Raw genomic sequence first — 16555 nt, forward strand, 5'->3', positions numbered from 1 at the left:
CCTCGGGCCGCTGAAGCAGAGCGCGCGCACTTAACCCCTGCCCCACTGGGCCAGCTCCTCAACAATTATTTTTACATTAGATTAAAAAAAAATATTTCATTTGAAGTTCCAAAATGCTTCCCTGTCTTTTTAGTGACAGGTATGACTATCACTAAAACTTTTAGATGCATGACATTCATAGTATTTAATATACTGCCTTTTTTTCGCCAAAATGTTTATTCATTTAATTTCCTCACATGATCTTACTTTTGTCAGTGAATCAAGTGATTTGGTCTTTTTTGCTTGAATCCAACCTTCATATTTTTCTTTTACACTTAAGTAGATTCTTAGCAATCTCATCAATTCTTTTGTATTTGGGGTTTATGGTTTAATTTTAGGAACTCTGTTTAACATAGAAAAATATTAAAACTAGCTATAATCACATGCTTGTGAACAGCAAGAGAGAGAAATCACTTAAAATGTGAACCTCATGAGGTTATGTTGAATATTTTTAAATTCTGTCACCATTCTGTAAATAACTTGCTGCTTTTCTTAAGGTAACAGCAACGTGTAGGAGAATTGATAAATAAGTTCACTTGAATTGATAGATAAGTATACTTGGCCTTGGCCGTGATGTTAATACACTAGCTTTCTACCACCTGCACCATCACCAACCGCCACCATCTCTTGAAGCAAAATGAAATCTTAAAGGTTTTGAATATGGAGACTTAACAGTCACATAGTTCGAGAGGTAGAAGTGTCACCTAGTATTATTGCTTAGAGTTTTGTAGCTCAAGTAGCTAACTCTTGAGTATGTAACAGTGAGCCAGGATTCCAGTACAGCAGCCTGGCTCCACGTGGTATGCCCTTAACTCCATAGGCAGTCAATGAATATTTGTTGACTGCATTATTTAGGCATAGTTCTGAAATCTAATTCTACTTAGAATATGTTCTGTACATGATTTACTAAAAATTTCAGCTTGATATGCATGCTAAAATCTTTTATTTTAACTTTGTGATGAACTTTGTGGCTAAAGAAATATTTTTTTTTTAATTATAATTTAACCCCTATAGCACTTTTATTATACTGGACTTCTTTTTTTAATTGATGTTTTAATAATTTATAACACTGTGAAATTTTGGGTTGTACATTTTTGTTTGTCCATCACCATATATATGTCTCCCTTCACCCCTTGTGCCCACCCCTACCCCTATTGCCCCTGGTAACCACAATTCAGTTTTCTTTGCCCATGTGTTGGTTTATATTCCACATATGAGTGAGATCATACAGTGTTTGTCTTTCTCTTTCTGGCTTATTTCACTTAACATAATACCCACCAGGCCCATCCATGTTGTTGCAAATGGGACAATTTTGTCTTTTTTTATGGCTGAGTAGTATTCCATTGTATATATATACCACATCTTTTTGATCCAGTCATCAGTCGAGGGACACTTAGGTTGCTTCCACTTCTTGGCTATAGTGAATAATGCTGCAATGAACATAGGGGTGCATAAGCCTCTTTGGATTGTTGATTTCAGGTTCGTTGGATAGATTCCCAGTAGTGGGATAGCTGGATCATAGGGTATTTCTATTTTTAATTCTTTGAGGAATCTCCATACCGTTTTCCATAGAGGCTGCACCAGTTTGCGTTCCCACTAGCTGTGTATGAGGGTTCCTGTTTCTCCACATCCTCTCCAACATTTGTTGTTTTTTGTCTTAGTGATTATAGCCATTCTAACAGGTGTGAGGTGATATCTTAGTGTTGTTTTGATTTGCATTTCCCTGATGATTAGTGATGTTGAATGTCTTTTCAAGTGCCTATTGGCCGTCTGTATATCTTCTTTGGAGAAGCGTCTGTTCATTTCCTCTGCCCATTTTTTGATCGGGTTGTTTGTTTTTTTGCTGTTCAGTTGTGTGAGTTCTTTATATATTATGGAGATTAACCCCTTGTCAGATATATGTTTTGCAAATATTTTCTCCCAGCTGGTGAAGAAATATTTTTTTTTTAATTATAATTTAACCCCTATAGGACTTTTATTATACTGGACTTTTTATACTATACTCTACTGTTGTACTATGCTTTTTATGGAGAAAGGGGTAAGTGAAAAATAAAAAAAGAGGTCACAGTTATTGACTGTCTTCTCCATCGCACTTACACTCTTCAACAACAAGTGAAATGATGGTGATTCCACAGCATTATATGAGCCTGAATCCAAGGATGATGAAAAATGTACTTAGTGTACACTATTTTACTATAAATTTTCTGTACTATATTCACTAAAGGACTAAAAGAGAGCACCTACTTACTGTACAATTGTCAAGAAAAAACTTTTAGTTAATTTTGAGTGAAAAATTCAATTACCTACATAGAACTTAACTATAGATAGTATTGTTATCTTTTTAAATGTTCTTTAATCTCCTTTATGAAATATAAAGTCTGGTGAAAGATTTTAATTGTTATATTTTATTGTTGTAACAATTCTTTAAGAACCAAAAAATAACAACATATGGAATCCTTGTGTTACTGCTTTTCAACTTGACTGAACCGGCTTTTTTGCTATGGAAAAAAAAAAAAAAGTAGAGGAAGATTTCTAATGTTGTCTTAAGTATCTTCTGAAAATGAATCACTATCAATTCAGCCACAAAAGAACTAGGATCAAATTGGATGTATTTTATGCTATCTGACCCACCTTCATGGCTCAGGAGAACCACTGCCATTTTAAAACACAGGAACTCCTGCTACTCCTCACCCTGAGGGTACTGTTTATAGTTGCCATAGAAGCAAACAGTTTTGTTATCAATCCATGTCCATGTCTGCAGTTTGGAGCATCTTCTCTGGTAGGGTCCACATTTGTTACTACTTTTTTGTTCTCTCTGTTCATGTCTTGATCCCTTTAGAAGGTCTCTGTTTGATGGAGCGGTGGTGATAAAGTCTCCCTCACAGTATTGCTGTAAGATAGTTCATGTGAGTGCCTAACAGTTTCTAGCCCACTATTGGTGCTCAAAAATTGGTCACTACTCTTGTCATTGCACTGAAAAACTATCATAGTAAATAAATCCTTCTCGTTGAAATATAGGAGGACAATTAAATTATATGCTATATTCTTTTATATATACATTTCTTGATAATAAATCTTTAAATTTTCTCCAGAAAAGACCATTTTTTTTAGTGAATGTAAAGAATTTTTAGATTGTTCTAAATTACACATTTTAGATACATTTTTCCGGAAAATATTTTAAATATTTTTATACAATTGCATTGGAAATCTATGAAATATCATTATTTTTATGTGAAAAATATGCTATATCTATAATATTTATATATATATTTGTGTATATATATATGTATTTTTTTCCAACTCATTTCAAAACTCCAGTTAGTCTTTCAGGATCCATTTCTTTCTTAATCCCTGATTGCTAAATTGGTTACGCTATTACACTGATGTTATTTTACCAAAATGGCACTGTTATCCCATCTAATCCTGGAGTGAAGAATTCACTGTTTCGCTTTATAATGGACAAGTTCTTTTTTAGGAAAGTGCTCTTAACCCCGATTTCATAGATAAAAGGGTTCATAGATGGTTTCTAGGAGCCGGATGAATACTCTGAAATTGTATGCTACTATGTGAAAACTATGACAGTATGTATCTAGATATATAATTTTCTGGCTTGGGCATCCATACCTTTCATCAGGTTCTCAGAACTTTCTCAAGCCATTGGTTTAAAAGGATAAGGAAAAAATAGTTTGTGTTTTTAAATACTTGGTTCAGAAGTTTAACATACTTGAGGAATTTTGAAGCCTAGTTTTATAAATGGAACAATTATAAAGGAACAGAGAATTATAGACATTATTTAGCAAATACTGTCAAGGTTTGTTTTTGTCTCCAAAACTTCCTACATTATTATATTCTTGTGTCTAGATCATCCTGCTGGGTGCTCTTTATCATAATGGTACTACTGTATTATTCCACTATACCATAATACTTACAGTCAATTCTGAACATTACCTATTCTGCCCGTCATCTGGCACAGAAAAATTAAAGCATAAGGCTAAAACAAGTTTTGATCTTGGAATTACGGTAAAAAAGGGAATTGTGAGGAGAAAAATCTCAAATTTGTCATTGCTTAGTATATATGTGTGTTTCCAAAGTCTGGCCAAGAGAATGGGGATTATCTTTTTTAAAACAGACACTTACTTTTGACTGCAGAAAGGAAAAGTAATTTCTTCCCTGAAAATGATGCTCTTTAGATGAAATCTCGCAGTTGTTAGAAGTTTTATTTTGAGATCTCAAAGATCATGGCGAAGTAATTCCAAACATGAAGTTAATATAACTCTATTCGATAGAAACATATTTGATGACATAGCAATAGGTTGCTGCTGTCTTTTCGTATAATGTGAGAGATTTTGGTCAATTCTTCTTTAGCCAGTGATCTTCAGACAGTAATGACAGGCCAGGAATCAACCCAAACGTCATCCTTTTTATCTATTAAATTTTCTTTGTAAATGTTTGTAGGTGAAACATGAGCTTTATTCCTAGGCAGTTAAGCCAGTCAACAAATGTTTATGAAGTGTGTATTATGTGTGAGGTACTCTGTTATGTTTTGGGTGATACTGTAGTAAAAAACAAACAATGAAAACAAATAAAACGAAAACCTAGGCAAAATCCATGATCTTTTAGAGTTTGTTAATTAAATTACACACAGATATTTTAAAAACTAAATAATCAAGTAAGTAAATGAATATGTATGTGAGACTTGAATCCATCGTACAGGATAAGCAGTTTTTACTTTTAGTTCAGTTTCATTTTTCCATGTTTTTTAACCCTAATGATTAAGCACATTTTAAATGATCTCTTATTTTCTCTAAACTGATATGGAATTTATCATTTTTTTAAGGAGTACCAAATTCTGGAAGAATGTTTACAATTAGAAGTAGAATTCATGTCAACCTTGTTGTTCCAAGCAGTGGAAGGGAGCCAGAATCCAGCAAATCAGTGATAATTAGTAAAAATGTCTCCTGCTTCGTTGCTAGTATTAGAAGCACCTCACAAATAACTCATTAAAAAGCAGTTAAACACAAAAAGTTATTAGGATTATTGTTTCTGTTGCTGTTGTTGTTTTAACCTACCTTGAAATAAAGTACTGTAAATGTAATAGATATTACCAAGTTTATGAAAACAAAGAAAAAAGTTCTACACAGTGGGTTAAGTTGAATAAGGATGCTAACAGGAAAACGTACACTTAAGAATTAATCACACAGATGTTCAGGTTGAAAGATTTCCTGGAGTCGTGTGATGTAGTGGAAAGAGAATAGGATTTAGACTTAAAAGATCTGGGTTGAAGGTTAACTTTGTCATTTGTCATTAGGGTAACCATATGTCCAGGTTTCCTGGGGCCCATCATGGTTTATGTCTGTTGTCCTGACACAATTAATAATGCCACCCTGTTTCATTCTTAAAAATGTATTGGTTTGGACAAGAAATTTTATGGTCAATTTACTGTGACAACCAACTCTATTTCACAATTATAAAGTTTGCATGATACATTTGGTTTTTAAGGTTGTTGTGATAACCAGAAAAACCTTATGTATAGGAAAATATTTTGTAATCTGGAAACCATTATAAGAACTATAAAGCAGTATATAAATATTAGTGTATTCATTTGGGCAGAGTGATTAAGGTGACTGTAAATAAAAGAAGGTAGTTTTATTTTAATCTAATTTAATTTTAATTTAATTCTTGAACAAATTGGTATTTCTCCTGTTTCAGTAGTAGTGTAATGCCCTATTTTTCCTAAGTGTGTCATGTTGAAATCAAGTCACAGACCATGATTACAAGGAATATTGAAACCTAGACTTTATGATAAGAAGGGATAGATTCCATTTAAGTAAAATTTCAACGGGTGTACCAAACTGAGTGAGAAAAATGTTACTAATTATTTCTTAATTTTATCAGTAGCAATTCAATTTTAAATGTTCTTATAATTTGCTTCTTTATCATCTTCAAGAGGTACTTATGTGTCCTATTAGCTTTGGAAACTGATAGTGATTTTATTATTTTCGTAAGCCATTATTAATAATCACAAATTTTAATGCTTATCCCTATGAATTTAATCTTAACTGAGCAATTTCTCAAAGAAAAACATTTTCATGCGGCTCTACTCCTGAACCCTGTTTTATTTCAGATGATCCACTTAATCTCTATAAAATGGCTGCACCATAGCTTTTTGAATTTCTTCCCAAGAAGCTAGTAGAGGACTTAATTTGAAACAAAATAAAGCAAAACCAGTTTTTACCAATAGCAAATGAGATTTCAACAACTTCAAAGTCCCTTTATCAATAGGAAGAAGAAACTAATTCTGCCTAAATCTGAGAAGCTGTTAACTGAACATCTTGTGGACTACAGAAACTTGGCAAGCAAGAGTCAGCTCACCATATGGAACTTTTAAAAATATAGTTTCTGGGATGAGATGTTTGGGGATGATAATTACTACTTCACAGGGTTGTTAAAAATATTAAATAGATAATGTATATGAAAGCATCTGGCCAGTAACCTGCAATTTTGAGTAGGTACTCAGTAGATATTAGTTGAGTAAATGAGCAAGATCTGGGAAGACTGAAGAGTCAAGGGAATATATCCTACAAAATAATGCTCTTTCTTTTATTTTTTTCTATGCCAGCCAAGACCCTCTCCCTTAAAGATTGGTACAAATGACCATGAATAAAAGTTCATTTGACTGACTCAGATAACCATTTTTATAAACTCTATGTGTCTTTTCAATCATTCAAATTTTTTTTTACTTCCAAAATCTGAAATTGAAGATTCTGAACCACCTAGATTAGGATTTGAGGTCACCAAAAGACTCAATTTTACTATCTCCATCTACTGGCAGGGAGGAACTATACCCAAGCATCTGGACTGGCATAGAAAAGAGGAGAAAGAACATTTAAAAGGTAAGCAAAACATATATTTTTATCTACTCTGAATTTTTAAACTTTTCTTATACACTCTAACATACTCTCACATAATTAAGGTTGATATAATGAACCATATTAAAGAAGAGAATTTGTTTAGGTGGTATAATATTCTTATCTGATTTTTCAGCGTGAATAAGTGTAGACTTGAATGCCTTTCTTTCATAATGGGAGTCTTTTCTATCCTTGCACTTCTACATTTCTGTCTAGTCGTTCCAATACTCCAGTGCTGTTTTCATATTCCTCATAATCTTCAGACTGCAGTGTGCTTACTGAAATGTCTCTATTCTTATTTCTGTATTCTCTGATATGTTAAAGATAATTTCCCCTGGCAGATTATTTTGACTGTTATGGTGTAACATAACAGAGACAGAGTAGAAGTATGTCTCTCAAAGTGTAATTGATTATTCTGGTGTTTCTTAGACATTTTTTTGCCATCCTTCATTCATAGTATTTTCTTTTGGCAGAAAGTACTGAATAAAAGTTTCTTGTTAATTAATTTGTAAAAGTCTTAAGACGTATTTATGTCAGTATTTTTTCATTTTGGTATTTTGCTCCCCATCAGAAATCTTTCGTTTGGTTGACTTTTAACAAGAATACGATATTGCAATCAAATTTTGAAGTATGATAACTGCTATAAAATAAAAATTTTCAAGTGTGTGTGATTGTGCAGAAATAGATTTCTGTGAATTTAAATCAAGTATTTTAAAAGATTAGTATAGTTGTTCTTAAGGCTTATATTATACATATCTTTCTTTAAAAAGCCCTATCTCAACTTGAGAATAAGAGTCATAACCATTTGCCAAGATACTTACTATTGTTACACTTGCTGTAATTAAGTATAATTTGTACTTTTTTCCTGTTAGTTTTCTCCTGCTCTCCCTCACCCTTTGGGCATTTTGTTTCCATATCTTTGTTCAATTTTTGGGGGACAATGTTCCATTTCTTTCAGAAGAGGAATGGATGGACTTATAGGGAACTTGGATGAGAGTTTTCAACATCAAAATTGGATTTCATGGGCAAGAAATTTCAAGGACGTGCTCTGTTCGAACAAGTCTGTTCACTTGCTGGGAGGTCATGAATGCAGCTGGTCCATTTGCTGGCTGGGGGATTACACTCCTATAAACAGTGCAAATACCGTCAAGAAGGACTCTCAAATCTTCTTGTGGCATCTGACAGCGTCCAATCTGACAGACGTATCCCCAGAGTCTTCACTGAGATCAGAAGATAGGGAAGTAGGTATTTTTGAATAATGTTGAAGGAACTAGTGATAATGAGGTGTTGGAGAATAATCTCTCCTCACAAATGAAACTTGTGGTGAACTTTTTGAAGTCCAATTCGGTCCCTGTTTTGAATTTTTATTCAAAATTCAAAATCTATATCTTCTTGAATCTGTTCCATCCTCTGTGTCAGCGCCTCTTTTAAGACTTCTTGCCTCTGGATCTTTGGTTTGATTTTAAAACTATTGTCATAAAGCTAGTTGTTGCTGAAGAATTCAGCTAATGGATCTATTCAAGCCAATTCTAGAATGAAGTATACTTAACATCTTCATGTTTATGCTTACTTACTCCTTTATAATAGACCAGCTAGCTGATAAAATAATGTGAGCGGAGATGAAAAAGCTTGGCATGATTAGGAATTTTTATGATCGTTATTAAAAATGTCTTTGCTTTGAGAAATAAAATTTAAGCAACTGATTTTCCCACCACCATTATGTGTTTTATTATTAATTTATGGCTTTCATTTCTTTTAAAAGCCTCACATTTATATTTTATTCATATTTTAACATTGCTGTAAGATTGAGAAGAGTTGTTGTGAGTAGGGTGTGTGATGGGAGGTGACATTTTCCAGCAGAGCAGAATGATTAGAACATTCATGAGCATAAGTTTCTTTAAACTTAGCCTATGAGGGGTAATTATGTCCCAGTACACTTGCTTTTCATTTATTACCGTATTGTTATGTGGAATTACTACTGAAACCAAAGATCTTGCTACAAATATAACTTAGAATCCTCAAATATTGCTTATTAAGATGCAAACACTGTATCACTTATTAACAACATTTAATATCATTTAAAACATAAGATAGGAGGACATGATTTGCATAAAAGTGACCAAATTTATTATTTTTCCTGTCTTTGAATATTATTCATAAGAAATTCATAGGCTCATTGTGTATAAATTAAATACATTCACTTTTGAACATAAAGTGCTAAATATAAGTCGGGAGCAATAAAGTCTCATTTTTCAACATTAATGATTGCTGAATATATTAAGACTGAAATAAATATATTCCTATTTCATTGTTTCTTAGGAATCATTTATTTTGCCTAATTCAGTCCCTAACCTAAGAGAGAATTTTAAGCATTTTTTAAATATTCACTAAGGACATAAAATAATGGCCTTATTTACATTTTTTTCTGTGAGAAAGTTTGTATTGATTACCTTTTCATTATTATTTGCCTTGATGAATTTTAAACATCTTCTCATCAAAATGTCAGTACTGTATCTAGACATTGTGTTGCTCATAAAGACATAGGTAGCTACTTTCCATATTTGAAACTGCTGGTAAATTCCAATCTGAATGTTATAAATCATATGTCCAGTGCAGATAGAAAATTGACAGATATTGAGTCTCCAAAACAGATGAGGTTCTTTATTGAACATATTTTTTCTTAAATAAGCTTACTCGTTTGTTTCAAGTTATATAATAATAATTTGTGCTTAATCACATTAGCCAGTTTTTGTCATAATAATATTATTTCTGTAAATGTGTTTTGCTGATTAAAATATTTCAGAGCTCCTAATATTTTATGTAAACTTTCTTCATTGAAAATAGTATTAATTCAACAAGAGAGTTGATTAAATATTGCAAAAATGAAATCAATAGTGAATCTTTAAAGTGAATTTTTTTTGGTAATGTGAATTACTCCTAATTTGTTTCTATTCTACATTCTGGTTTTGGCCTTTTTGTGGTATCTAAAGTAAGGCACAACTTATCACAATAAAAAATAATAGCATTGCCTAAACATGTTTGACTATAGTGGTGTGTGTAGTTGTGTGTGTATACAATTATATTCATTACTAATTGGTGTGTGATAGAGGCTTTAAGGAGATTCTGTGTTTACATACTTGGCAGCATAATAGGTAAGGAGATTATTGCCAGTTTGTCTTCCATAATTGAGCCTTCATTTAAAAATATTATAGCCCATTGTATAAAACCAAAATAGGTTATTTTTACCACTACCTTAAGGCTAAAATACCATGCTGTCAAATCTTTACCATTTCTGTATCTTATGCCTCAATACCAGAAGAATTTTATAGATCTTACTTGCTGTATCCCTTGTGATACCAATGTGGATATTTTAGAGCACGAAAAGGAACACTAATAATAATCACGCCAGGATGACAAGCCTAAACCAAGGCCACCCCAGGCATTCCCAAAGGCATTCACTAGATAATGATTTTGGTTGCATGTATAAAAAATCTTAATCGAATTAGCTTAAATACTAAAAGTGATTTATTTAGTCATGTACCTGAGAAGCCCAGAGAGGGGATGAATTTATTGTGTGGTTTGAGCTGGGATCTAGCTCCATTTTTGTGTACTACTGTGTGTCTGCCTGCATCTGTGGAATAACTTTTTCATCAGACTGGATTATATTATGACAACTTAATGGCTACAGTAGTTCTGGACCATACCTCTGTACTCAAAATTGTCTAATTCTCAACTGTTGGAAAAAAAAACCCATTGGATTCACTCTGATTGGCCTGTTAGAGCATCCATGCAGTGAGGGAAATGGACTTATGTTGATTTTCCAGACATACTTCTGGGTACGGTCAATCCAGCATTTCTTTATCCAGTGGCTGCTTCACAGTGGTGATCGGGGATGCTGGGAAGGTGCTCACTATGTTAACTTTTCTCTCATTGCATATGAAAGGTTTGCCATAAACTTCCTGAACACAGGCCCCTATTTCTTACCATTGCTCGTAGATAGAAGGCTAATGGCTGATTTCTTGTACTTCTCATTAGATACAAAAGAATTCAAACTTGCTTTTAAAGATAGTGTCAGGTCAAGGAAATGGCAAAATTTCTACAAAGTTGCCCTTTTCCTCCTCCTTTAATCAACCAAAAACTTGAAATCACTGCCTGAAAGTCACTGCTTCTTGCTTAATCAGTTTGATCTTTGTGAAATTGGAATCCTTATATATTGACCAATTTTGCATTATGTTACATAGCTATGTCCTATTTGCTGACATCAGAAAAACTTGATACCTGATAATAAGTTTTCTTTCTCATTGTATTTGACTTACACAGAATATGATGGACAAAGTTTCTCCGTCACATACATACCGATTTGTAATTATCAAGGTGGTTAATTTATACAATTATCATTTCATTTGAACTTTAAAACAGCCTGTGATCATCTCTAGTTTATAAAAAATAAACCTTGATACCGAATGTCTTGCCTAAAATAACAAATTTTATCATCAATTGATTCATATTTCAGAGTTAAGATAAAATAATGACTATAATTTAGGCATTCTCAGTGTGGTAAAATTACAGAACATGTTTTATTTTTTAAAAATAAGCAAGAATGTTAAGAAAATGGCAAATCTCAATAATGAGTACTCTAAGACCTATCACCTTCAGCTAAAATATATATGTAAGTTATAATAGATGAACTTTGAGTAAGATATCAAGTATGAATTAAGAGACTTTAATTGGGGAGGAGTATAAATTGTAAAATCTTCTTATCCTTTTAGGTACAGTGTCTGGAAACTTAGGAATGAAAGATGAAATGTTGAAATACTATGTAAAATTATTTTTTGCCGTATTCTGGGGTATCAAATTTCTCTGTACTATGAGTATGTATTAGGTAGTGCCATGTGCCAGGCACAAAGCTAGGTACTAGTTACGGACTTCAATAAAAATAGTTTTGCTTTCTAGGAATTCGTAGTATGGTAGAAAAGAAAGGTCAACCCATACATTGTGATTAAAATATGCAGTCCTAGAGGAATGTACAATGAGAATCAAGGATTACATTCTAAAAGAGGCAACATCTGAAGTGGGTTTCAATAGTTGAATATTAGTTTACTAGTGTACTTAGTCTAAAGGAATGATACTAAATTACAGTCCTAGGAGTTGTCACATTAAGGGGACAAGGCTTTGTTTTGTTTCTGATGTCCCAAGCTCCTGGTCCAGTGCATGAAACATGATAGGTTCTCAATATATGATTTTTGACTCTTCATTCCCTTGAAGAGTAATATGATTAACTATCTTCTGAGATAAATGCAAGAACGTCAATTGGGCGTATTTTAAATAATTATATTTGTTTTAATGGCTTAATATAGCAGTCTGTTATTTTTTCTTAGTGCATATTTATTCTTGTAATTTGAAACAGTTTGAGGTAGACAACACTATCTTTGTTGATTGCTTTATTTTGCTATGTTTTAAAGGCATGGGCAACAGTAGATTGAGCCAATGATAAAACAAAAACTAGTCTTAGTTGTCTGTCCAGTATATTATTGTACTTTTGTATTAATAGTCAGAATTTAAAATATTAAACATGAAATTGGTATTTCTATATAGTTTGGAATTTATGGAGAGAGATTTGTTTGTGCTGTGGGGTTCAAGTATGTCGTCTCTGTATAGAAGTAAATAAGATAAGGTGAGATTACTCTGGATTTTCTAGGCAAAAAGGTGCCAACTCATGGAACCAGTGAAACTAACCATATATGAAGTGTATATATACACACACACATATACATATATATATATGTCATATGATTTTAAGCAACTTGTTAAAAGTGAAATGTGTTAATTGTTAATTGAGAGTTAATTAAAATGAAAGCAGAAATAGCTATATAAACAAACTAGCAAGATTAGGATAAAGAAGGATTATCACAGGTGAAAAAAGCAGTGAGCAGAGCAAGGCACAAATAAGACTAGTGAATATGTGTGTTTATCAAGTAAGGGTTTGGAAACAGATGCAACTGACTATTACAGAAATACTTATTTTTAAAACACAATTTGAAAATAACATATTTGGAAGTAAACACATCAAAAATCTCACAGGACATCTGTGAAGTCTACCAGTTTACTGGTGACACATTGCTACAGTCTTGCCTGTGTGAAACAGGAACCAGAATTCTTCAGAATTCTCAAACTAGACCAAGACTGGAGACTTCTTTTTACCTGATTCTTTATTGCTGCAGTCCTTTTCTGCTGCAGTCAACTTAAACCTTTAGCATGGAGAAGGACTTGGAGGATTTATCTTTCTTTATGAGTTATACATTATCCAGAAACCTCTTTTTCAGTTTTACTCGTATTAATAATATAACATTTTCAAGTATTATAATTTTTATTCCTTTTTATGATTCTCTTATTCTTATCCTCTTTCATTCATAATAAATATATCTTTAAAGGGACTAACAGTATGAAATGCATGGCAAATATTATGAAATTGCTTTGATTTTAATGCTAATTTTATTGAATACATACAGATATATCAGATTCTATATAACTGAATTGTATGTGTACATATATAGTCAACAGTTTTACAGCATTTACATTACTAATCTCCCTTCTTTTACTTTTCTTTTCTATTTTTGTTTCATTTCAGTTTTCAGTACTTCTACCTCAAGGGAGGTTGGGCAGGATAATGTGAAATGATGTATAATTATAACTTTTAAAATGTAGTGTTTATATATATTTTCATTTTGCATGATAAACTCATTATCTGAGATGAACAAGATTTTTTCTTGTTTAGGATGCATTGCAAGGAGCATGTTGCAAATACTTCAGTGATTTGACTACAGACATTTGTTTTATTTCATTGGTACTTTAAGTATACTGTCCATTGGACATAGGAAAAGGAAAAGTTCAATAAAATAGTCACAAAATGTATACTTGTCTCATCCCTAAAATGGTAGTAAAGTTGTATGTTTGGAAAGATGATATTTTAAAAAACAGAACTATAATGCAGAGTTTTAGAACTTAATGTTTATTGCTTCTTTTTGATTATAGGCCTAGTTGTTTGAGATTTACATAAAAATTTGACAGTCATGTGCAAATCATATGTGTTTGGTGGCAAACCTCATTGCATTTTGAGATGAATTTTTGGGAGCAGCAATTTAACCTGAAAGGAAATTTACAGTTCTTTTACCACAAATAAGGCCTAGATTTTCAGTCTTTAAATTATGTTTAATTATAGTTTAATGGAATTGTGAATTATAAAGGAAAAAAAAAGATGTAAACACAATTTAAGTATACATTTTAGCCATGAGCTTTTTTGACTGAAGATATAAAAATAGAATTCAGTGCTTTTAGTAGCCATGTAATTTTCCAGATTGTATATGAAAGAATAAACACTGCTATATTTGTAGAGTGCCTTGGATGATATATAAGGCATTTGTTTTGAGACAAAATGGGGCAAATATTAAATTTTTTTTTTTTTTTTTTTTTTTGCTGAGGAAGATTCGTCCTGAGCTAATATCTGTGCCAGTCTTCCTCTATTTTGTATGTGGATCACTGCCCCAGCATGGCCGCCAATGAGTAGTGTAGGTCCATGCCCGTGAACCGAACCTGGGCCGCTGAAGCAGAGCACTCCAAACTTAACCACTAGGCCACAGGCCTGGCCCGTGAATATTAAATTTTAATGAATATGATTAGAAATATTAATTCATTAAAAAGTATTAGTTGCCAAAATGAGAAGGACTTTTGATATAAACAGTTGGTACAAACAGCTCTGAAATATGTAGATTATTGGAAGAAAATTTAAAGATTGGGGAAAATTTAGAGATCTCATTTTTAAAAGTAATCTTTGAAAATAGAGAATATATTAATTTAATTTTAATAGTAAATCATTGTCATTTTCTTAATAAAATTTGTCAGTATAAAGAAGAATTCATCTAACTTGATAGATCTTTCTGTGTTCTTAGAGGATATACTGGTGCTAAAAGTGCATAAAGAAGGTATTGATTTTGTTAATATAGCCAATAGCAGTATCAAATATTAGCATCCAGTACAAAGAGGGAACATGTTTCTGCATAGGTTACTTACTGCTGAGGAGAAGTTTAGGCACTGAGAAGAATGGCGGCATTAAATTATTTATTTAATTTAAAAATCCTATGGCACTTAAAGTGTTTTTACTAACCATAATGTGTACTGTATATGTTCAAAGGAAATTATATTTGTCTTTACTTTGTCTTCCTAATTATAAGGAAGACAATATAAAATAATACTTACCAGACTGATTGTTGAAACAGCCAAGTTGAAGAGAATGAAAACGCTGCTTTAAGAATCATAACTACAATTTGTTAAAATTATTTTGGGTATTTTAACAGTAAAACTGGTTATTCTTTAATCTTAATAATATTCTAACTAAGAAATGACCCTTGCCATTAATTCTTAAATTCAATAAGTTTCTTAGAGCAATATTCTTAAATTGCATTTTATCAATGTGGAATAATGTGTTTTGAGTATCATAAATACTAACTGAAAAGTTGCTGAAGTTACTGTAATTGCTGAGGAACGAGGGGGTGGGAGGAGGGCGAAAGGGGTAAAGAGGCACATGTGTAAGGTGACGGATGGCAGCTAGACTTCTGGTGGTGAACATATGCTATACAGAAGTCGAAATATAATGATGTACACCTGAAATTTATATAATGTTATAAACCAATGTTACGTCAATAAAAAAAAAGAAACATTAAAATAAAAAGAATGGGTTCTAAAAGAAATCCTTGTGATCCAAATAGCTTTGTGCAGAATAGATGTATTAGTTTTCTAATATTATGCAAGAAATCATGAAAACTAATGAGATATTCCTATAATTTAAAATTGTTGTCTTGATATTATAAGCATATAAAAGTTGCACACAAAAAAATTTAAGTGTCGGGTGTTGTGCCATGCACATTACTTCATGTGTTCAAAGTCCAGTTTAGGACTTTTAAAATGTTTTTATAAAATTATTTTAGAAATTGAATAAAAGATAGTTTAAAGGTTTTTTTCTTACTGGAATTTAGCATACTTAAATGGATTGGATTTTCATGGCGTAAAAGAGCATAACTATCTTACTTCTTAGATTTTTTGTGTAGGTGAACAGCCACTCATTTTACAAATATCAATATGGGTTTCCTCTCATTACTAACTCCCAAGTGGGTGGGAATAAGAACACTTTTGTCTCAGCAATACCAATTTGCCCTCCCCCTCAAGTCTCCCCGCAACCTTCTAATCAAAAGGCATATTATTAACAACATATGTTAGCATTTCACAATGTAAAATGTTGCCATGCCTAATAAACTTGGAAGCTATTTTATACTATGTTCTCCTCTTAGAAATTTAAAATTCATGTTAGTGAGCCAGCCCTGATGGCCTACCAGTTAAATGTTGGTGCCCTCTACTTTGGCGGCCTGGGTTCGATTCCCAGTCGTGGAACCACACCACTTGTCTGTGGGTAGCCATGCTGTGGCAGCAGCTCACATAGAAGAACTAGAAGGACTTATAACTAGAATATGCAACTATGTACTGGGGCTTTAGGGAGGAAAAAAAAAAGAGAGAGAGGAATATTGGCAACAGATGTTAGCTCAGAGCAAATCTTTCCC

At 32.4% G+C, this 16555-nt stretch overlaps 1 protein-coding gene across 1 annotated transcript in view; it reads left to right on the forward strand.

Annotated features, from left to right (window-relative positions):
- The window catches only part of PDGFC (platelet derived growth factor C), a 209789-nt gene that overhangs the window by 97874 nt on the left and 95360 nt on the right, over positions 1 to 16555 (forward strand). The window lies entirely within an intron of this gene.

The sequence above is a fragment of the Ceratotherium simum genome, chromosome 12, assembly GCF_057802395.1.
Source record: "Ceratotherium simum simum isolate JZ-2026a chromosome 12, ASM5780239v1, whole genome shotgun sequence".
Taxonomy (NCBI): Eukaryota; Metazoa; Chordata; class Mammalia; order Perissodactyla; family Rhinocerotidae; genus Ceratotherium; species Ceratotherium simum.